We start from the raw sequence: 23,518 nt of genomic DNA, 5'->3' as shown, positions 1-23,518 counted from the left end.
AAAACCGCGAGAGTTGAACGACCTCCCAAAAGATATTGTGTCCATTGATGATAATGACGTTTTCTTTTTCCACTTGTCATAGTGTGTTCTAAAGAACCCATAGAATAATATCAACAGGGGGATGTAGGTGAAGTGTAAATAAAATAAATAAATCTTGATTCTTATTATCCACCCTGGTAAAATGCATGAATGCAGTTTTCAGGAGCGATTGTTTTAGTTTTTTGAAAGTCAATAAAGTCGTTCTGGGTGTTACGAAACTATAATTTTATCAATTTTGGGGAAACTGAATTGGTGTCACATGACCTGGGAGGAGGAAGGGAGGGGAGACAAAGGGGAAAGAGGGCACTTTGGCAGAGGGGGATGGGGAGAAGGAACGAGGAAGGAAAGAGGAAGGAGGGAGGGGAAGGGAGGCAGATGGGAAGGCGGAGGGGGCACTGTAAGCCGCTGAGGAGAGGTATTGAGAAAGCATGGGAAAGGGAAGGGAGGAGAAAGTTTTGGGGAGGAAATCGTTGTATCCCGTGACGTATATTTCATTCCTAAATTTAAAAGGAAAACTGATTTGGTGTGTCACATAGCAAAGGAAAGGGAGGGGAGAGTGGAAGGGGAGAGGGAGGTTATCGTAGGAGAATGGTGGAGGAAGGTGGAGGGAGGGAGAGAGGGGCGGGAGAGCGAGGGGAAAGGAGGCAGATGGTAAGGACATCCTAGACAACACAAGTACATACAAGGGACATCCCAGAGAGATATTGCAATATTAAAGAAAATTGTGTCAATGTACGCCAGATATTCGGGACATCATGATATTTAAATTGTCGCTTGAATTTCATCACAGAGAGGTACATGACAAATCATCGCAGATGACGGCACACAATGAAAAAATGCCAGGGCAGGATATTGCAGAGAAGTCTTTCAACTTTAATATGTTCAACATATTAGGTACATTTCTGCAGAAATGCTCGGACGTGAGGGGGCCCGATTCTGAAAAAAGAAAATAAAGAACGAACTTTTAATGGAACATCCCAGAACATTTTGGCTCTATAAACCCAAAAATAGAACCACGTGAACATTGGAAAATTATGACGGTCAAAAGTGTTTGTGTCGTCCTTTACAAAACCTTAAGAGTAGGTTGAATTAATCATTTTTAACCTAATCCAACTTGATTGCACAATTCTTTTTAATAGGTAGTTGTCAGGTTTGATTTTTACATAAGCGTGCAGGTCCCGTATAAACCCTGCAGCTGGGTACTGGAGCCTTTATCTAGATCAAATACGGGAACCTTGAAAAACAAGCGGTTTTTTTTTTTTCTTAAAGATCTACGTGTTCTTTTAATTAAATTAACATGTGTGTCAGCCGTATCTCTCCTCTTGCACCACTGTGCTTTTTATAGCCATCTCGTATAAGGAACAAACGCACTGACAATGCTGAAGACATGCTTTACTTTCGGAGCGGCTTCTCGAACAAAGATTTAGGCGCTTGGGCTTGCGTTTGGCATAAGTGTGGTACAAAGTTATGGAAAAGGTTTGAATCTTTAATAGGGCATAACGGAACATTTATTATTTATAAACAAGTTAAACAATAATCAAATAGAGTGCTTGTCTCCTCATAAACCCATGCGCTGTTATATAATCACTGTGCCCTCTCCAGGCGGGAATAAAGGCATTGGTAGTGCTCAAAGCATGGCTTCCCTTCGGGACACATTCCTTGAACAAAATTAAGGCGCTAAGGCTTTCGGGCGTGGCGTGGCACAAACGTCTCGAAAGAAAGTGAGGATGTAACCTCTAATGGGATAACACGCAACGTTTGGCATTTAATGTAACGCAAAAGACACATGAAGGTAAATTAAATGACTAATGAAAGCATATGCGTAAAAGGAATTGAAAAAAATTGGTAAACATTTCCGCTACCCGTAAGGTGAAACATTGCGACTGCTGAGGTGTGACGGTGGAGCAGCTAAGGTGTCATTCCGGAGCAGATGGACTGAAAGACCGGTAAAGGTGCGAGCGCGCACCATAGAGTCCGCATAGGCGTTTCGTATTAAAGCCGGGTAACACACCGGACGAAAATTCCATAGCGTTTTGGAGCCAATGAAGGTGTCTTAAGTAGAGAGCATTTCGTGAACCTGATAAACAATTTCATTAGACACAAACTAGGGCTGCTTGTAGTAATTGAAGAACACCTGGAAAATCACGCTCCCAAGTTTCAAATCCGGGGAGCGACGAAACTCTGTGTGTAGGCATGAACCGTTCACTGTCATTGGTGTGGCTGCCCAAACGTCCTTTGCGATGTTATTGGACACAAACTACTCTTAGAAAAAAGGGTGCCGATAGTTTTCCCTAAGGAGAGGAACGGTTTTGTAACCTACGTTCCTTTAGAAAGGGAGAAACTTTCGTCCCTGAAGCAGGGGAGCAAAGTTCCTCCGTCGCCTGCATCTCATTATGGCGGCCCCGAATCGAGCAAATCGAGCTCAATAAGGCTTAACGAGGACGCTACGTCTCTTGTACGGGACGAAAAGAGCAGCAAATAAAAACGTAACACGAGCTTTCCGCGCACTGTGATTATTTCCGAAGCCAGATTCCCCCCGCAGGTACAGAAACTTGCGTTTCAAAAACAGTTACTCAGTCTTCTCGTCGTCAGCACTGCGATGTTAAACGGAGACAACCGATACCCAGTTACTTTGCGCAGTTTACGTCTTACCTTTGCTGTTCCTCGAGTCACAATTCCTTCGTCGACCGCACATCGTGGAGAGATGGCAAACCAATCCGCGAAACCAAAAGCCGCTCTCAAGAGTACAAACTCGAAGCTGCTGTTTATCGCGTAGTGTGAAAGAAGATTAAATCGCTTGCCACCAGATAACAGGGTCAAGCAGAGTAATTGCAAGTAGCTAGGCAAGGTGGCGCTAGGTACCACCCAATTCATGTTCTACAAAAAATATTCTTTATTCCATGGGCGTACCAACCGGAAGGGCAAGGGGGGCGCTCACCTCCCCTACCCCCACCCCCAGTTCTCAGAGGGGGGGGGGGGGGGGGGGGGGGGGGGGGGCAAGGCATGTTTTGCCCACCCCTGAAACAGCCGTCACTGGACAGGGCTAACACTGGCCGGCGGCGCCCAAGGGATACCAAGGGCGCCGCCCTCCCCCCCCCCCCCCCCCCGGCCCTGGGGGGGGGGGGGGGGGGGGGGAGTCTGGTTTGGCCCCTCACTCAACAACAAGTTGGTGTGCCACTGCTTATTTCCTCGCGCCATCATTGCGCTTCGGGAACCTCTATTGAACACACATGTAGACACATTACGCATGCTACAAGCACTGATCTCTATTGTAGTAGGCTGGATCACGGATCGGGAGCCCGTCGGTCTCGCCACCGGCGGCCATTGCTTGACACCAGGCAATACACAAAAGTCTATGGGAGAAACGCACAGAAGTAAGAATAGTCAAGCATGTACGCTGTGCTCGGAGGGGAGTATTTTATGTTGTGTTGCGATCTTTATGCCGGGTGTTTGGAGATCGAGCCGATATTTGTCAAAACGTTCGAACGCCGATTTAAAAAAAAAAATCAAACGTACCGGAGCATCTAAGGCTGAGCTGGCAAGCTTGCTCTCGTAGTGGAGTGATCAAAAAAACTTGCCGCCAATGAGACCGTCCTGGGGGAAGCCCAGAAATTGAGGAATGACAAAGAAGTTCCATCTCGACAGCGGCTTTCCGGGAGTGAGCGAATTCCGCGTACCAAAGCCTCCGAGCTTGTCGTCTGCTAATTCCAATTCAACGAAACCGCCACCGACTCCGCGGTAACTCTAGGTAACTCTCGCTTCATTGAGCTGCACTACATGTTTCGCCCAGTGGAGTCTGTTGGAAGACGAAGAAGTACGAAAGCTGTTCGTGCCAGCCAAAAAAAAGAAAAAAACCTTTTGGTCAGAGTGCCTGCGCTTATACACTTTTCTAAAGTCACCACCACCGACATCTAGAGTTCAAGCTAGCACTAGGGTGGCGACCCCTACATCTCCCATCCTGGACATTTACTCTTTTAGTTACCACATATTTACAAATTCAGCCGTCTTGGTGGCTTGATGCAGCGTCCATAGCGTGTCCTCAACACACCGTCTTGGGAGGGCGCCGAATCCCGACGTGAGGTTGCATGCTCTGCTAGCGGCGGCTCCGCCGGATCATCAACTGCTGGATGTAATTCTGAGGATGGCCTTGACCACGCCTTGACTCAGGCTGTGAAGGCTGCTCATCCGGTGTCTTTTCTGTCTGTGTCTTGTCCGATGGCGAAAAGCGCACAAGATGACGGCGGTTCCGCTGAAAAATGCCGCTAGGCGTCTCCACGACGTACGAACGTGGACGTTGGGCTGGGTTGAGAACTCGAACTTGGCAGTTCGCATCAGTCACCCAGATTATGTCACCTGGCTGCAGAGGGCTCAAGGGACTGGCGCTGTGCCGGTGGTGAAAATCACGAGCCTGGCGGGTCTTCTCCCTTGCGTCCAGTGCTTTGAAACTCTGGTGGCTCGGTTAAACAGGTGTAAGATTTTCGGGCAGCGCAGTAAGTCATGTCTGGAGACGTTGGCCCATTAGAAGCTGCGCGGGTGACACACCAGTGACTCTAAGAGTGTCTCGAAAGGTTAGAAGCGCCAGGAACGGGTCGTCAGCCTTCTTGAGGAGATCCTTCACTGTGCGTACTATGCGCTCCACCTCGCCGTTGCTTTGCGGGTATCGCGGGCTGCTTGTCTTGTGCCTGAATCCATGCAGGCGTGCAAAGTCCGTGAATTCCCGACAGGAAAACTGGGGTCTATTGTCGGTCCTGACCACATCAGGAGTGCCGTGACGAGCGAAACAGCTCTTGACTGCTGCGATGATTGCCGACGCCGACGTGGAGCCCAGGGAGACCACTTCCGGGATCCAGGAGTAATAATCGACTACAAGGACGTAGTCGCGTCCTTTTAACTGGAACAAATCGATGCCAGGCGCTGCCATCGTCGGTCGTGTGTCGGTGTTGAAATAAGTGGCTCTAGATGCACCACCCTTATCTCGGCACATTTGGCGCAGTGCGCAGTTGTTGACCAAATCCTCGATGTGGAGGGTACAGTTGGTCCACCAGACGCTCTCCCTAGCTCGCTCTTTGCAGCGCCGCTGTCCTTGATGGCCTTCGTGTAGCAGGGCCAGGATGTTGTGGCGCAGAGTGGCGGGAATTACAACGTGACAGTCTAAAAGAAGCAGACAATCGGAGACTGTCAGTCTTCGTCTTTCCTTCCAGTAGAGGACTAGGTTGGGAGAGAGCTTTGTTTTGTCCGGCCATCCCTCCTGGCAGTAGTGGGCGACTGAGGCACACTCTGACTCTTCCGCCTGACGCTTACGAACTTCTAGCCGGTTAGCGATTGTACGGGGAAAGCCCTTGACAACTTCGCTGACGAAAAGCCTGATGGATCGTGCCGGCGAGGATGTTCGTCACAAGGTGCCCGGGAAAGTGTGTCTGCCGTGACCAGAAGCTTCCCTGGCACGTGTTTCAAGTCGAACTGGTAGCGCATCAACTGTATACGCATACGCTGAATCCTGGGTGGTAACACTCCAGATCTTTTCCCCCGAGCAGGACGACGAGAGGAAAGTGATCTGTCTCAACGGTGAAGCTTAGCCCACGCAGGTACTGGTCGAACTGAAGCACGGCCACTGTCACGGCGAGAGACTCCTTTTCAGTTTGGCTGTAGCGCCGCTCTGTAGGTGTAAGTTGCCTTGACGTGAAGGCTACAGGCCGACGCTCATCCGAAGGTTGCTTTTGGAGGAGTACCGTTCCTAGGCCAAAGGAACTAGCGTCAGCTGATACTGTTGTTCTGTACGCAGTATGATACCGTGCGACGCAGAGGTCGGAGGAGAGTAGCTGCTTCAGCTTGGAGAAGGCAGACTGCTGGGCAGGGCCCCAGGTCCATTAGGCGTTCTTGAGCAGCAATGCCCTCATCGGCTGTGTCACTTCTGGAATGTGTGGCTGGAAGCGACCGATGTAGTTGACAAGACCCAAAATGCGACGGACGCCTGCAACGTCATCTGGCGGAGTCATGGCTTGGATTGCCGCCACCTTCTTGGTATCTGGATAAATGCCTTGGGCGCCGACGACTACCCCAAGAAACTTCACACTGTTGGTAGCGAACGAGCATTTTTGCGGTTCAGCGTGACTCTCGCCTTAGTCAGCCGGTCAAGGGCTTCCCGGAGATGGCGGTCATGTTCCAAGCGGGTTTTGCCAAATACCAGAATGTCATCCATCATGTTCGCGATGCCCGCTTGGCCTTCCAGAATCCGGAACATCTGCCATTGGAAATACTCTGCGGCAGAGGCGACTCCGAACGGCAGCCGCAGAAAGCAGTACCGGCCAAAAGGGGTTATGAACGTCGTATACTCTTGCGACTGGGGGACAGCTTGACTTGATGGAACCTTGACGTCGCATCCAATTCGGAGAAAACAGTGGCATCTCCCAGCAACCCAAGACATAGTTCCACTATGGGTAGCATGTGGCGTTCTCGGAGAATGACCTTGTTAAGGCGAGTTAAGTCGACACACAGCCTGTAGCCACCCGAAACCTTGGGAACGACCACCAACACGGCGCACCAGTCCGTTGGGGTGTCGACGCGAGGAATCACTCCGTCAGCCTCAAGCTTGTCCAATCCTGCTTTGACAACATCATGAAGCCGCAGAGGAATGCGTCGGAACACACTCAAGGAAAATGGCGTTGCGCCATGGCTGCAAACGGATCGTGTACTCTCCCTCGAGTGTCCCTAGACCGCGGAAGATCTTAGGGTCCAGGTACAAGTCTCCCGAAGGCTCTGAAGGCCGCGAAACATGGTTAAGAAACTTGCAGACTCCGAAGGCCTGGATTGCAGGGAAGCGCAACAGTGGAATAGTCTCTGTTGCCAGTACGTACAGCAGTTGCTTGGCTGACTTGCCGTGCCACGACAAGGTTGCAAGGAAAGTGCCTAGGACTGGCAGACTGTTGTTGCCAGGGCCTTTTAACTCGCCCTCTCGCTTCTGGAGCTTGAAAGGGACACCAGGAAATGTGCTGGGCACGACTGAAACTTCCGCGCCGGAGTCCACTTTAAACAGAAGTGTGTGGCCATCGACGAGCACGTCGAGGAACTTCGCGTTCTGACGCTCCTCAGCCTCAGCGTGTAGCTCGATAGAGTTTTTCCATTCAATTCAATTTTATTTCCAACACAGTGTTGGGGGTCTCCGGACAAAAAAAAACTGTCATTGACAGCTTGAGAGTGCCTGGGGGCCCACACAGACAGCAACATATTGTGAAAAAATACAAAAAAATATGACGCGTAACAGTATGAGTACACATAAACACCATGTGAATGTATACAATTCAGTATGCTACATGTCAAACACTATATAAAGATTATGAACCGTTGAAGGAATTATAAATGGCATAGATCAAATTTCCCACATGGCTTGTTTTCTAGCATAAATTACAAAAAAGGCTTGAACACCAAAACTTTCCCATATACAAGATAGAGACTAATGCATTATCATATGTTGTTTACAAAAAAATTCTCGCATTTTTTTTCTAGTAAATGTATCAAAGTAAATGTTTTGTTCTAGATACTTTTTTAGAATAAAAGGTACGTTATATGTCAGCGACTGCGAGAAGTATTCAGTGCGCAGACGCGGCACTCACCACCTGTCACAGCTGCGGGTGCGAGGGTCACTTATTTGTTTCGATAAGTCAGATGTCCTTTTTAAAAAGGAGCTGAAGCTTTCATTTGCCAAGAACAAAGAATGCAATAAACGAAATTTATAAATATGTTTTACGTTTATTATACCATACTGAGTGTACAACAGTGCGGTTAAGTGGAATCGTGGCACATTAGCAATATATCGAATCGCTTTTTTTTTTTTTTGAAGAACAACGATGGTGTGTACGTTTCCTGCTGTGGTCGTAGCCCATACGAGCGTGCAGTAATTTATGTGTGAAGTGAATAGCGCATGATAAATATGAAGTTTTGCATTATATGGAAGGATGTGTTGACATCGTGACAAGGCTCCTGTCGCCGATGATAAGGACTTAGCTAAAGCTTCAATGTGATCTGTCCCTGTCATATTGGCAGAAAATGTAACTCCAAGGATCCTGTGTTTGTTAACTATTTCAATAGAAGTATCATCGAAAAATAAATCGTGTATTGTGTCTGCTTATGTGTAGTTTTGAATAAAATAGCCTTAGATTTATTTGTATTTATTTTTAGACCATTCTCATTGGACCAGTGCCACAGTTTTGAAAGTTTCCCTTCAGCTTTTAAAATAATTTCATTTGTATCCCATCCGGAAATAAACAGGCTCATGTCATTCGCATAGATAACCTAGACTGCGTTACTATCTTGCTGAACAACATCATTAATATACACGTTGAAAAGGAACGGTTCTAGAACATTTTCTTGTGGAACGCCGGCAGTAACTAATTTGGAAGATGAACTGTTATTATCTATTGATACGCACTGCTTCCGGTCGTAAAGATAAGACTGAAACAACGATTGGGCAACACCGCGGACACCGTGTAAGTGCAACTTTTTTGGCAATATCTCGTGATTTATGTAATCGAATGCCTTACTATAGTCAATACATATTCCGAGGGTAAGCCGATTTTCCTCAATATTCTTAATGATGAGTTCCTTCACTGTTAAAAGTACTGTTTCTGTTGATTTTTCCCTGTCGAAAGCCATGTTGAGTGTCTATTAGTATGTCGTGTTTAGAGAAAAATTATTGATGCGTGAAAAATTATTCTCTCAAGTCCTTAAGAGAACACCGGAAGGATGGATACTGGCCTATAATTGTTAAAGTTATTTTTCTCTCCTCCTTTAAAGATGACCCGAAACTTTCGCCTTTTTCATTCTACTGGGAAAGCAACCAAACTCTAGAACTAGATAAAATATGTAGTTGGACAGGGGGCGATAGCATCAATTACGTATTTTACAGGCCCCCGCAGGGGGCAGCTGTAAAAGCAGGTGTTTGGAGAGTGGCGTCTCCACGTACCCCGAACCCCGCAGGCGGCACCTGCACCTTAGGTGCTAGGTGCTTGGTGAGTAGCGTCACCACGGACCCCAGCCACGTGGGCCACCATACCCGCACGCAGGGGGCACCTACTTTAGTAGCTGCTTGGTGAGTGGCGTCACTACGAACCCCGAGCCATGTGGGTTCGCCCACCCACGTCTGGCTGTGCGTGGCGTACCCGCGTCCGGGGAAAGGGGGACCCTGGTGGTTGAGCCAAGCCCGGGGTATGTTTGGACCCTTCGGGGCCCCCCGGGCGAGGCAATACACCGCTTCGGCCCCTGCTTCTCGTAGACGGGTGTCCTGGCTTGGCCCGACCAGGATGATTCAGTCAGTCGCCTTTCTCCACCTCTCCTTTCTATACCTTTCTTCTTCTTCTCCTCTTCCTTCTTATTTCACCTTCTTTGGCGGCAAGGGCTAACCTTGGGTGGTGACAGATACCCTCGTCCAGATCCACACTTGGTTATAGTTTCCCGGCAGCACTGTTAGCGTAACGTCTCCAGCCAAGCCCTTCTTGTTATGGTGCGTTACGTAACCCCTTGTTGGGCTCGGTGGTGGGCGGTGCACCGCGGATTCTGAACATTCCTTGCCCTCCTATGGCGCCCCACCCCTCCAAACCCCGTTCAGGGCAAGCCTCTAAAAGGCGTTGTCTTGAACCCAAGACCATTGAAAAAGAATCTAAAAAAGAAGCCTTTACAAAGTTTTTTGTCATTCATTCGCTGGATGAACAGAAACAAGTTGCAAAGCTCTCAGCCTTTGTTGTGGCTAAAGTTCTCGAGCACCTTGTAGGGTTCTCCTATAAGGCTAAGAAGCTCTACTGTGGAGACCTCCTTGTGGAGGTAGAAACAAAAAAACAAAGTGAAGCACTCTCTAAGATGACCAACATTGTTGACTTGAAAGTGTCGGTGAGCCCTCACCGTACACTTAACACCATTCGTGGTGTCCTCTCTGAGGATGACTTCCTTCATACCAGTGAGGAGGAACTTCTTGAGGGCCTCGAGGGCTCTGGTGTCGTCGCCGTCAAACGAATGTTTAAAAATAATGGTGAAGAAATTCCCTCGAAGCATGTTATTTTGACTTTCGAAAGACACACTCTACCAGAGACAATTAAAGCAGGGTACCTTAATTGCCGCATCCGCCCTTATGTCCCCAACCCACAGCGGTGCTTCCGTTGTCAGCGTTTTGGCCACGGATCACGCAGCTGTCGCGGAAGGGAGACATGTGCAAAGTGTGGAAGTCAGGGCCACGTCTCCGACATTTGCGAGGCCGTGGCCCATTGCGCTAACTGCAATGGACCACACCCCGCTTACTACCGCAGCTGTCCTTTCTTTCAGCAAGAAAAAGATATTCTTGCCCTTAAAGTCAAAGAAAATATCACATACATAGAAGCAAAAAAGCGTTTTTCCTTTTTGTCAAAGGGTAGTTATACTGAGGCGGTGCGCAGGGGCCCTGCACCGCGCTCGTCAAGGGCCACCCAGGTCTCTCCCGAGATCTTGGCGGCCGACCTTAGGGCCCCGGCTCCCCGACCAGGGCAGCGGCAGCTTCCTCCAGCCCCTGGTGGTAGCATACAGGCTGCCCCTCCATCCAAGGACAGGCCGGCAGCAGCCGCGCCTGCACCCTCTCTTAGGTCCCCTCCTAGGGAGGAGCGAGCTTCTCGCTCCTGCTCGGTGGAGAGGGTCCCCCTACCGAAGGAGCAGCATGGTACCCATGCAGCTCCTGTGAAAGGAGGTGTCAAGACAAGCTTGGGTGACTCCTCGCCCAGTTCGTCCGCCACTCCTCCATCCGGTCGTGGCCGGGGTTTTCCCCCGCGCGTGCCAGGCCGGACCAGCTCTGTCATGCTCCATCCATCGGACACTTCCCAGGAAATGGAGATAGCAACTGATGCTGACAGTCAGTCTACTCCTGGGTCCGACCAGGACGGTATGGAATGGGAGACAGCTTCTCGTAAATCTAAAAAGAAGCAACCTGTAGTAAACAGGATAACTGGGCGAGTTGGTATGGATTCATAATGGAACAGCGCGAATTGGGGTAAAAAGGGAAAAGAACCTCACTTTGGAGGTTTTCTTCGCGGCCAAGACGCATAAGGCGGAAATTCCGTTTCGCACCATTGTGTCTGAGCGTGACACCTGGTTGCGTGTTGTGTCTGGGTACCTCAAAAAGCACTTGGACACATTAAATGCCGAGGACCCTTTCGTGATCCCTAGCTCAAATGCCGTTGTTTCCTATCTCTCGAATAGTAACCCTGTGGGTTGTACAGCGTTTAGCATAGACGTTGAAGATCTGTATTACTCAATGCCCCACGATGACCTCATGCGTTGCGTAAAAGAGCGCATTACGGACCTCAACGATGAAGTTGCGTTTAGGTCCCAATGCGGGATTCCGGTCGAAGGGTTTCTAGAAGTGTTGTCATTTTATTTGAGGGCTACCTTTATCGGGTGGCATGACAAGGTGTATGTGCAAAAGTCTGGGGTGTGCATAGGGTCCAGGGTAGCACCCGTGCTGAGTAACATCTTCCTAGCAAAGGTTGGCAGGGCACTTGACGGCCTGTTGAAGGCCCAAGCCAGAAAGATTTTTAGGTATGTCGACGATTATTTAGTTTTCGTCGACAAAGGTAACTTTAGTCGGACCCTTGATTTCGCGCTAAAAACGTTCAAGGAGCAGGGTTTGGGCCTGAGGTTCACTTTTGAAACCCCAAAAGACCAGACAATCCAGTTTTTGGATCTGAGCTTGGATGTGAGCCAGAGCCACGTTTGTTGGTGGCATCATCCCAGGACCACCAAGAATCTCCTTGATTTTAGATCGGGGCATTCCAAGCTCGTCAAAAGAGGCATTGCAAAATCATGTATTCTGTCCGCGGTAACAAAGTCTTGCCACCACAGAGTGGGAGAAAGCCTTGCCGCCCAGGTAGGCAGACTAGAAGACGCCGGTTTCCCGGAATCGGTAATCGCCTCGGCGGCGGAAGCAATAGTGAAAAGCATTAAGAGTGAGGTGCGGGGAAAAGTAGCAACAAAAGTAAAAAAGCAGGTCACAGTCATCCCGTATGTGCACCACATGTCACACGGCTTTAAAAGAGCAGCCTCGAAGTTCGGGGTAGATGTTGTGTTCTCGGCACGTAACAGGCTAAGTAGTATTTGCTCTGCAGTGGAAAAGCGCGTTAATAAGGTAGAGAAACAGGGGGAGAGCCCGTGCGGCATAAAACACCGCATTGAGTTCGTGCCATGCACCTTGGGTGTAGTATACAAGATACCCTTCACCTGCGGGAAGGTATACATCGGGCAAACGGGGCGGTGCCTCAACATTCGCCTGCGGGAGCACCGTAGTTCTTTAACAGGTACGGCAAGCTCCCACTTGGCGTTGCACTGCAGGGACTGCGCGTGCACACCGTTACTTGAAAAAGCCGTTGTTTTGTATAAACACAGGAACCAAAAAGCTCGAGAGATTGTTGAAGCTCATAGAATAAAGAAGGAGGGGTCAGCCTGCGTGAGTCAGGCTTCCTTGAATTTGCTGGACAATGAGGTCGAGTTTTTAGATCGGGGATGACGCATATAACATTGTGTAACTGATAGCACCCAATTTTGTGAGGCGCATGCGCATTTACATCGAGATTAGAGAGTCGTGTTGTCGTATATTTTTCTTCGTGGTTTGCTGAGAATAAACCTTTCAGTTGTTAGTCAGCGCTCGTCCTGTTCAGTTCCTTCCTCTGTCCTTGCAAAAATTCGCGCTGTTCCATTATGAACCTGTAGTAGCGCCCAAGTGATAGCCCCGATAGCTGTTTTATTGTGATCACATCTTCCACTTAGCTTGAGTTGGCTCTCCATAGTTTTATTTATTTTGCTAGGTTTTATCTCCTTATATTTACATATTTACACACTTTTTAATAGATGACAAAGTTGCATTTTATGCAATGGAATTGTCGCGGTATTTTAAGAAATATTGATGATGTCAATCATTGCATGGATGAGCTTCGACCCATCGCTCTTGCCTTGCAAGAAACCCATCTTCACTCAAATTCTTTTAACATTTTAAGGCGCCATCAGGTTTTCAGGAAAGACCGTCCCGCTTCCACTCCTTCTGGTGGTGTTGCAGTAGTTGTGCAGAGTGGAGTCGCTTGCTCTCAAGTTCCACTCCGCACACCTCTGGAGGCTGTTGCAGTGCGTCTCCTCGTGGACCGCCTTGTAACGCTTGTTTCTTTATTTTTACCACCAAATGTTCCTTTGGATCTTCAAGAACTGCACGGACTTGTAGGACAGCTTCCTCAACCGTTTTTAATTTTGGGTGATTTTAACGCTCATCATCCCATGTGGGGTAGTACCCGTCAAGACTCCCGGGGTGGAGTTATTGAACGTCTTTTATTGTCTTCTGGGCTGTGTCTTTTTAACGGAAAAGAACCAACTTTTTTAGTGCGACACACAACTCATTCACATCTATTGATCTTTCTATCGCTTCACCTTCATTACTTCCTTGCTTTTCATGGAAGGTTCTCCATAACCCTTTTGGAAGTGATCATTATCCTATTGTTTTAGAAAGTACTGTTCCACTGCCTAATCTTTTAAAGCGTCCCCCTAGGTGGAAATTAGACAAGGCTGACTGGACACTTTTTAATCTTCACTGCACTTTAGATCCTTCGATTCTTTCTTCTATGTCACCCGAGAACGCTACACTTCATGTTACTGAGCAGATACTAAGGGCTGCTCAGCGCTCTATTCCACAAACTTCTGGCAATGTGCCAAAAAAATGTAAACCTTGGTGGAACAAGGAGTGTGCCGCAACCTTGGCAGATCAAGACAGGGCTTGGAAAAGATTTCGTAGATATCCCACTTCGCACAACCTTGTGGAGTTCAAGCGCCGAAAAGCCAAGGCTCGTTGGACTAGGAAGCGGGCAAAACGGAAGTCTTGGATGAAGTACCTGTCTTCTCTAACTAGTTTTGTCCCTGCCAAAGAGGCCTGGGACAGATATAGGAAAGTAAATGGGGATTATAGGTGCTTTGCCATCCCAACTTTTAATGCTCCTTGTTCGTCGTTAAAAGACATAGCTAACGTCCTCGGAGAATATTTTTATAATTCATCCAGCTCAGCCAACTACAGTGCAAACTTCGCACAGTTTAAAGCCCGTGCGGAGCAACAAAAGCTAGTCGTAACTGGAGGAAAGGCAGCCTCTTATAATCGACCTTTTACGCGATATGAACTTGAGATGGCCCTTAATGTAAAAAAGCTATCTGCTCCTGGGCCCGATGGGCTTCACTATGAAATGCTTCGTAACCTGTCTACGGAATCCCTTGAAAACCTTCTTCTTTTTTTTAATTCTTTATGGGAAAAGGCTTGTTTTCCTCAGACTTGGAAGCATGCACATATTATTCCCCTTCTAAAACCTAATAAAGATCCTTCACAGCCATCAAGTTACCACCCAATCGCACTGACGAGCTGCCTCTGAAAAACGTTTGAAAGACTGATAAACAGGCGACTGGTTTATGTATTGAAACAACAGAGGGCCTTTGATAACAACCAGTGTGGATTCCGCCGAGGTAGTTCTACTCTCGATCACTTAGTACGCTTGGAAACTGTGATACGTGAGGCATTTGTAAACCGGCAGCACTGTGTCGCAGCTTTTTTCGATTTGGAGAAAGCATATGATACAGCGTGGAGACATGGGATTCTTCAAGATCTGTATGCATGTAATATCCGTGGCCGTATGCTGCAATGCATAAGGGAATATCTAACAAGCAGGACTTTTCAAGTTCGTCTTGGCTCCAACCTATCCGATTCCTACGTGCAAGAAAATGGAGTCCCTCAAGGAGGAGTCTTGAGCGTGACTTTATTTGTGCTAAAAATGAATTCAATTGCGCGACTGCTACCTCCTTCTGTTTCATATTCCCTTTACGCTGATGATATACAGATCGCGTCTTCCTCTTTTAACCTTTCCAGCTGTGAACGCCAATTGCAGATAGCCATAAACAAACTTTCCAAGTGGGCTGACGAAAATGGGTTTCGGTTCTCTGCATCCAAAACAGTCTGTGTGCCCTTTTCTTTGCGTCGTGGGCTGTCATTGGACCCATCACTGGAACTAAATGGAAACCCTGTACCTGTCAGGAAAGAGCACAGATTTCTTGGTGTGATATTTGATAAAAAGCTTAGTTTTATTTCACACCTGAAAGCTTTAAAAACTAAATGTCTTCAGTCTATGAATCTTTTGAAAGTTCTATCTCACAAGTCATGGGGTTCTGACAGAAAATGTATTCTACGGTTGTACAATGCCCTTGTAAGATCTCGTCTTGACTATGGTGCGATAGTGTATGGATCGGCCCGGCCATCTGCCCTCAAGATATTGGACCCAGTTCACCACCTGGGGTTGAGACTAGCAACTGGTGCTTTCCGAACATCCCCTGTCTCCAGTTTATGTGCAGAAGCTAATGAGCTATCACTGAACAAACGACGAACCTATCTTAGCCTAACGTATGCTTTTAAGATTCTGACTGACCCTCAACACCCTACTTATTCTTCCCTTACAAGGTCGAGGTTCTCCCGTCTCTTTAACAACAAGCCAAGCATTGTGACACTATTAAGCTCCCGCATTGAAGAACTTTGCACTTCACTGCATCTTTCATTGGACCAGGTCGGCCTAATTCGAAATGTCGACGACCGTAATCCACCCTGGAAGACACTGCCAGTTGCCTGTGACTGGTCGCTCACAAAATTTAACAAACATGGCATTTCCTATGCTGTAATACTGCAAGAGTTTTGTGAAGTACAAATCAAGTATGATGGTTATCTTCATGTTCACACAGATGGCGCCAAGACTTCATCTTTCGTTGGCTGCGCTGTGTATTCAGAACGCTTCTCTAAAGTTAAGCGACTTAATTTGTTTGCCAGCATCTTTACTGCAGAACTCTATGCAGTATCAATGGCAATAGACTACATTCTACATAAGAAAATAACTAGGGCTGTTCTTTTTGCTGATTCTCAAAGTGTGATTGTTGCAGTTTGCTCTGTTAAAGACACTAAAAACATGCTTGTACAACAAATTCAGAGTAAACTCAACGCTGCTCTACATGATGGTCAAAGCATAACATTTTGTTGGGTACCTAGTCACGTTGGCATAGAGGGCAACGAGAAGGCCGACAGGCTTGCAGGGTCTGTGGGAAACCTTGTCCAATCGTCTTTCTGTTTACCATATCAGGATATAAAGCCTTTAGTAAAGTCATCACTTTTTCGTTGTTGGCAGTTGGAATGGGACAGGGAGTGCGAAAACAAGCTCCACGTTACAAAGCCTGTTCTTGGAGTTCGGGAAAGCTCTTCATGCAAGAGTCGTCTTTATGAAACCTTGCTGTGCCGTCTAAGAATTGGGCATTCTTTTATCACTCATAAGTACCTACTTTGGGGGGAAGATCCTCCTATTTGTGATCAGTGTGGTGATACTCTTGCAATTTTACATATCTTGTGGTCCTGTCCCGCTCTGGAGCCCAAGCATCGTATTTATTTTCCCGAGTTGTTTCAACAACAGATCCCGTTTCATCCGGCCCTCCTGGGGGGGGGGGGGGGGGGGGGGGGGGGGAGAATCCCATAGTCCCTTTTAGCAGGTTAATAGACTTTCTTACTAGCATTGGCATTTTATACCAAATATAGCTTTACCATATCCTAGGTTGCACTTTGTTAAAACCCCCATCAAAGCACGCTGATTGTTACTATCGTTTGGCGCAGATGGCCTCGTAGCTCTTGCGCCATTAAACCCCCAAAATCATCATCATCACGTATTTTACAGGCTTTATCTGAACGTCCTCTATGTCTGTTGAGTGGGTGTTTTTTAAGCTCATAAATGTGCGACAAATCTCGATTTCATCCGTAGGTTCAAGAAACGCGGTTTCACTACATTGGTACCCAGGTTTCGAACCAGTGATGTTATTCAGCGGTCTAACCATATTCACAAAGTGCGTATTGAAATGATCGGCTAATGTGACCCCTGAAAGTTTGTTGTTTCCTATTGTTAATTCGGTTGTGTTACATTTCGCGTTTTGTTGTTTTAGAACCTCATTTATTATCTTCCATACTCTTTCAGGGTGCTTTTTGGACACCTAAAAAAAAAAGGTTATTATAGTAAGATGTTTTTGCCTTCCTTAACTCGGCGGTTAGCTTGTTTGTATGTTTCTTAAAAGCTGCAAGTTTACAGGGTTCCCTCGTACGCAAGAACGCTTTAAAAAGTTTAGTTTTTTCGTTGATCATTTTTAAATGTTCATGTCCTATCCAAGGCTTCCTAATTTTCTTGTTTTGCTTTTCGGTTATTCGAGGGAAAGCGGCATTATAATGGTGAAGAAATATTGATAAGAACTCGTCATAAGCGTCACTACCGTTGGTTTTGCTACAGACGGATGACCAGTCAGCATTTACGATATACCTACGGAAGGTATCCAGATTTCTGCCGGATAGGCACCGATATGTTAATTTAGATTGACGTGTTTTTTCCCATGATGTAGAAGTAGAATACGCTATAAAAATGGGACAGTGATCACTAATATCATAGCATATTGTACCTGCCACTTGCATAGCTGTGTCTATATTTACAATGAAAAGGTCAAGGATGGATTGACCCGTGAGTGATCTTCGAGTTGGAGTCGTGATGACATTCTGGTAACCGCAAGAATTTATTCTGTTATTAAAATCACGGGCATGCACGTTATCGTCAAGCATATTTATATTGAAATCTCCCCCAATTAGCAAGCGATACAGATGAATTGATGCGAAATTAATATTTCTTCAATAAAACCAAGAAAAACGTTCCGATTACCAGAGGGGGGACGATACACAACCGCAAACATTTCACTGTTACTTAGCAAACAAAGTGCTTCATAATCTGTGGTGATAAGTGTGAATTTTTCAAGCACTTCGCATGACAATTGCTGTTTAACATGCATCGCTACGCCACCGCCTCGCATTCCACTTCGGTTTATAAAATAATGATGGTATTCATCCAAGACTAACATATCGCTATCTGTGTGATACCATGTTTCAAAAAACATAACAATGTCAAATCGGAAGTTGAACTTGTCAAGAAAAGTAGAAACTTGATCCTGCCTAGGCGCAAGAGATCGCGCGTTGACATGAACAAAAGAACGAAAGTCATTTGACTGTTTTCGCACCGCAATATGAGATGGTAATCCGTACTCTTGATAAAGCATATTAGGGGAAAGATATAGTAATGTAGCAAAGTTTACGCTTACACAATTTTGCACAAGTCACTTTCAGATACAATGTGTACTACCGGACTTTGCTCTGCTTTGCGTACAAAGATTTTACCGTTCCGCGTCCACAAAAATCGCCACTGGCACTCACGTTTCTTGGCAATCGCAAGAGAAAGAAGCCGTTTCAGCGCGGGATATAAGTGCTTATTCAGATAAACTTGTGTTTCGTTCGCCATTCCTACATCACGGTTCCTGATGCGACTCTTACGAGCCTTGGCAAGAACGGCGTGTCTCTTCTGCCTGCTTCTGAACTGCACAATGACGTTGCTTTTGCCCTCCTCTCGCACTGGTACGCCCTCCTCTCGCATTGGCTGAAGTTTTCGGAGGTTTCAATGATTTCGGCGCCGACTTCTCAGAAATTCGCTTTTTCTTGAGGCAAACTGCTTCGAAATGGCCAGTCTTGTGAAAAAAAGTTGCAGAATGCACGGCGAGCCGGGCAGCCAGCGCGTGGGTGTGAAACACGCCCACAAAAGGGGCACAGCTGACTAGTCTTATCAGCCGGAGCCTGCGCCGACTTCCCTTTGCGTAGACGGGTCGCGTCAACAGCGAGCGAGGACGATTCTGTAGAGTCACGAGCCTTGCGCTCATTATCTGCATCTTCGTGCTGGCGAACATGTATGAGCGCTTTGTGCGGGGTCATCCGCGGATTCCGACAAAGCTGGTCCGAGAGCTTTCGGTCAAGCACGCCGACAAGGAAATGTTCACGGACGAGCCGTTCTTCGACGTCAAGCGGATGGGTAATTGCAGCGCTTGACCAAGGTGCGGAGTGGGGTGAAGAAAGCGTCAGCCGTCTCACCTGGTTGCTGCATGCGGCGGTGGAATCGAGCGGACTCGTAGAGCTCGTTGGGCGGGAGGCCGAAGTGGTCGGAGAACGTTTTCTTGACAGCGAGGACGTCCTTCAAGTCGGCCTCTCCTAGCGCGGTGGACGCGAGTACTACCCTGGCTTGCGGTTGCGGACCCATACAGTAGAGCATGGAGCGCACCTGAACCTCTGGCGAAGCGGCGTAGAGTCCAGTGGTGAACGTGTAATTCTCGTACTGTAGAAGCCAGGTGGGCCAGGCGCTGGTGTTGTCGAAGTCGAAACCCGGTGGAGGGCGTAGCTGGACCGTTCGTGGAAACGAAGTGGCGGACGAAGTAGTGGGCATGGCGGCGGACTCATCCCCGGTGGCCATGGCGAAGAAAGGGAACCAGGACGGAGGACAGACAAAGGCGCGCGCGGAGACAGACAAAGGTTCTTACATAAATCACGTTAGGGCATAGGCTTCCATGAGTTCGAAACTTCGCGAAAGTCTCGGAGGCTAATGCTATATTCGGTTTTACTTGCACTTGTTTTGGGCATTCAAGTTATAACTCTGTCCTTTATCACTCACACGCTCTGCCAATTTACTAGGCTGTCGCATATCATCGCGAGACTACTATAAACAAGGTGTTGCACAAACTTTTCTAAAAAAAAATAAAGCCGTGAAAATTACAGAAATGCGGTCTGCGCAAGAGAGTTATATGGCCAGGCGGACATTATGTTCAAGAGAAAATTCAACTAATAGATGACTAACCAAGGAACATTCACTAATCACCTAATCAATTGGGCGTCTTAGGGCACATGTTTACCTTCAAGAAATAGAGGCAATCAATGGTAAAGTCCTGTCCAGTTAAAAAAAAAAAAAAACTTGTATTAAGCACGCAGTTGAAGTCATTCATTGTTTAATTTTTTTCTGAAAATCTGTCGATACCGAAACTAAACGCGCGGTGCCCGCCGGAAGGACAACGCTCGTTTGTCGCCGGAGGGTCACGTGTTCATGATAAAATTTGCATCAATCTTGCATCAAAGCGCGTCGAAGCATTCACTTTTTGTTAAACAAATTGTGCTCAGGTTTTCTTCTTTTTTTTTAATTTGACTCGCATCCATGATTAAAACGTTTTTCAGTGATTTGCGCAGCGAAGCAAAGCAACTTGTTGCGGCGAATAAGGTGGCATGTCGCTTTAGTTTGCCAGCTACAGAACACCGACTACTACCAGCTACAATCAACTCCGACGCGCTGTGACGCAAAATAGTGACGCAAATTTCGTCATTAACAGGTGACCCTCCGGTGTCAGACGAGGGTTGTTCTTCCGGCGGGCATCGGCGCGTTTGGTTTTGGTATCGACAGATTTCCACAATAAATTGTGAGAATGAATAACTCGAACTGAGCTGCTCAATCCACAAATAAAAAAATAAAAAAAACTGGGCTAACCTTTAACATTGATTGCCTTCATTTCTTCAATATACAGATCTGCCCTAAAACGTCTTATTAAAAAGTTAATTATCAAATTGTCGTGAGTTTTTTGTTGTTGTTTATTAGTTGCATTTTTTCGTTAACTTAATGTCTACCTGGCTGTATAACTCAAAATAGGGTCTTACGGCTTGTCTCGTCAAGGTTGGTTCAGGGACACAGGTCATCGTACCATTCGTGTCACGACAAAAGCCACTCATTTGGTTTCCAGTTTGGGCCATGGAATTTGGGATTTAGAGAAAGGAGAGGGTATGTTTCTCGGAGTAACAGTGAAAGCTATGGACCATAGAGATTATATAAATTAGGGAAGAAAGGCAGCTAAAACATCTCTATTGCATATTTAACCACTCCACCTTGTGCGGCCGCGGGATAGATTGATAGGATGATTACGAGCTTCCTTGCGGCTCCCTCCGGCAGTTTATTGATTTTAAGGTATCGACGTTTATCGAAGCCACACTTGTGTGCAACTTTTGTCGTGGGACAAATTAATACTGCCAATGACACCAACGCCAAATTCAACTGAAGAAATCTTAATTGATACAAGCGCATTTCATTTTTACGTTTGCATCCGGTTATTATTTATATTTTTTTAAGTAGGAAACACTGCTAAATTAATCTCCAAATTTCAGAGAATTGGGAATTTACAAAAAATAAACTCCGATAAACACCGAATTTTCGCTAAAAAATAAACTCCGAAAAACACCCTCCAAATTTCACGAGAAATAAACTTCGAAAACACGGAGCCCTAATTATGATGCTTGCTTAGGTTTATCACATTAGCAAAAAACGTATTCTCGGCTGCAGCAAAAAAAAAACAAAAAAAAAAAACGATATAACTTTTTGGACGTTAATTGAAACAACATTGGCGACGCCAACACTCAATCGCAACCACACATTTTTTTTATTTTTTGTACTTGAGATGAATGTTTTGTTTATTGCGAAGTAACTCGACGAGTACAGGTTCGAGAACACCGGCCGCCACCTGTGTTCGACTGAGGTCGAATCTATATCAAACCAATTTTAGCTCTTTGCAACGCCTGTCAAATTATACCCGGTGCGCAGTTCCATTTACATGAATTTAGAGCTGTTCACCGATTGAAGCTTTCGCCAATAACAGTCAGAGAAAAAGTAACTGCTTGAGTTAGATACGTTGGAAGATGCTGGACGATATGCAGCTAGGCTGCCGCTAAAGAGTACGAGCTCGATTAAATGTCAGAAATGAAAGTAAGGACCGGAAGTAGAAAATTCAGCATCGGGGCTGTTCTTTGCCTAAAACTAAGGAAAAAGGCCATTATCTTGTAGTGTCCTGGCGAGATGAGTTATAACTTAAGCGAAGACGATGAAGAATAGAATCGCCCGTCCCAGTTCTAAAAATCTGCAGAAACATTCATCGATAACATTTAGGCTATAGTCCAATTTAGGCGCCTTATTAATCCATTTTTCTGAGGCTAGTAAGCAGGTTTTACCTTTACCTTTCCAGTAATACAAAACAAAATAACTATGAAATTTAATTTATTTCAACCACTCAACTGTTCGAGCTTGTTGACACTATTTTTCTAAAGTAAAAAAATCATCAGCAATGTTAACTACGCCCTGTATTGCGAAAGCAAAACAGGGTGAAAATTTCCTCTAAAATGGTTCACAACAGATGCCGTATATCTAGGTGATTACTTCCTTGTCTCGCACTCTTCAATCGCATGGTCAAGCATTGAAAAACCCAATCACTTTGGTACTCCAAAACCCTTGGAATTTCTTTTTTTTCCTTTTGGAGCAGTGAAACGCACCATTACCTGCAGCTGCTGTTCGAGTGATAGACACTTGATTTTAGGTTTCATTGTAAATACTTCTTCGCTCTCATCATCTCCTTGAGCTTCAAGCTTTGTCAGCTTTAGTTGACGTCTTTTCAGTTTTGGCTCCGTCAGCGGAGAAAGAAGAAGAAGCACCTTGTAGATGGTCGATCCTTTTTCTGCGTTCCACATTATTTTTGAAAGATTGCCAACGCCTCTGAATTAGAGCCTGATCTGTTCCTTGGCTACGAAAGAAGTAAGCCTCTTTTATACCCGGACCTACAAATCATACTCCTGAGGGCCGCCAGCTACGTCGACCCTTTAAATCTGGGTCCTACCAAGGTACTCCCGGATTTTCCATCAGGGAAAACTCCGATGGAGAGCCTTCATCAGATGGAAGACCAAAATCAGGCCCTTCGGTGACGGCATCAGCGAAAGATCAAGCCGGCCAGCCAGGCCAAGAGAGAACATCAGGTCAAGCGCTCAAGGGTGTCAAGCGACGCAAAGGAGAAAATGACGACGAACCTGACGATGACGACCAAGATGAGGATATAGGAACGTCTGAAGTAACATCAGACTCTACCATGCACGTCGACGAGGAGAAAAGTGACCTGGAGGGATTCATACTCGTTACACACCGACGTCAGCGAACAACTGGTGTGCCAGTTTTACTGACCCCAGTCAAAGATGACCAACGACTCCAAAAACAGAATCCGCTCAAACTAAGCGAAGAAATAGCGGCAGCGGCAGACGCCCCTCTTGTGAGACATCATTTCACTGCTCGGGGAGGTCTCCTTGTAGATGTTGCAGACGCTGCTACCGTGAACAAGCTGCTGAAGGTTCGTTCTCTCTGTGGAGTTGCGGTCCAAGCAACCATACCGAAGACCTACATGCGGAACAAAGGCCTCGTGACAGGGGTACCTGATTGGTACTCGGACAGCGAGCTAACGGAATTCCTGGAACCGGCTGGTGTGATCGCAGCCCGCCGACTCTACCAACGTCGCGCAAAGGTTGGCGAAGTGGCTAAACCGACTGACAGAGTTGTTCTAACTTTCCGGCCAAACACAGAGCGCCCAGTAAGAGTGAGCCTTGGGTTCACCATACATGAGGTCTGCGATCATGTTGAAGCCCCCTCCCGATGTTTCAACTGCCAGGCACTCGGACACATAGCCAAATACTGCAAGAACGCTGTCAAGTGCAAAAAGTGCGCAGGACCAC

At 46.7% G+C, this 23,518-nt stretch overlaps 1 pseudogene; it reads right to left on the bottom strand.

Moving 5' to 3' along the window:
* Positions 1-7,489: 7,489 nt before the first annotated feature.
* LOC121835858 lies at positions 7,490-22,492 on the bottom strand (annotated as a pseudogene).
* Positions 22,493-23,518: the final 1,026 nt, after the last annotated feature.

This window comes from Ixodes scapularis, unplaced genomic scaffold, assembly GCF_016920785.2.
Source record: "Ixodes scapularis isolate PalLabHiFi unplaced genomic scaffold, ASM1692078v2 PGA_scaffold1__304_contigs__length_218370807, whole genome shotgun sequence".
Classification (NCBI taxonomy): domain Eukaryota; kingdom Metazoa; phylum Arthropoda; class Arachnida; order Ixodida; family Ixodidae; genus Ixodes; species Ixodes scapularis.
Note: the sequence above shows the minus strand (reverse complement) of the source record. Positions and strands in the feature narration are given on the sequence as shown.